This window comes from Verticillium dahliae, genomic scaffold, assembly GCF_000150675.1.
Source record: "Verticillium dahliae VdLs.17 supercont1.3 genomic scaffold, whole genome shotgun sequence".
Lineage (NCBI taxonomy): Eukaryota > Fungi > Ascomycota > Sordariomycetes > Glomerellales > Plectosphaerellaceae > Verticillium > Verticillium dahliae.
Window position 1 is genome coordinate 2028295 of NW_009276940.1, and position 560 is coordinate 2028854.

The window sequence follows — 560 nt, forward strand, 5'->3', positions numbered from 1 at the left end:
CGGTCTCTTTCATCATCGACCATTCATTGCCACCCACTCGCTCAATTCCCCCTGGCTTTGCATTTCTAGAGCCCCTCGCCCTCCTCGTCCTCACTGGATGCTCTCCTGACGCTCTTCTCCCGCCTCGCTTCTTCTTTCGATTCTGCCGCGCTGCTCATCCTGCAAATCCCACCGATGCTCCATCCTCTCTACTACTACTACTGCACACCATCATCACCGCACCAGGCACCGAGCACTGGCACCCTGGAAAACCCCCCCTCCCCCCACTTGTCGACCAGCATTAGGGAGGATCTAGACCGGGATTAACGACCACCCGCCGACTGTCTAAACTGCCCCCACTCACAACCATCCTACCGGGTTGGGGGGAAGGTAGCGAAAAGGGCTAAACTATTATCAGTCGTCTACCGCTGCGAGCGGAGGAGAACAGGACTAGGTGCTGTTTTGTTCTATCCGTGAAGAAAAGTAGTCATTAGGAGACAGCCAGCCTCGGATGCTGAGAGGCTCAATGCTTTTAGAAACACGCCAGCCATGAAGCAGCGAGCTGTAGCGGGCGAGATGCG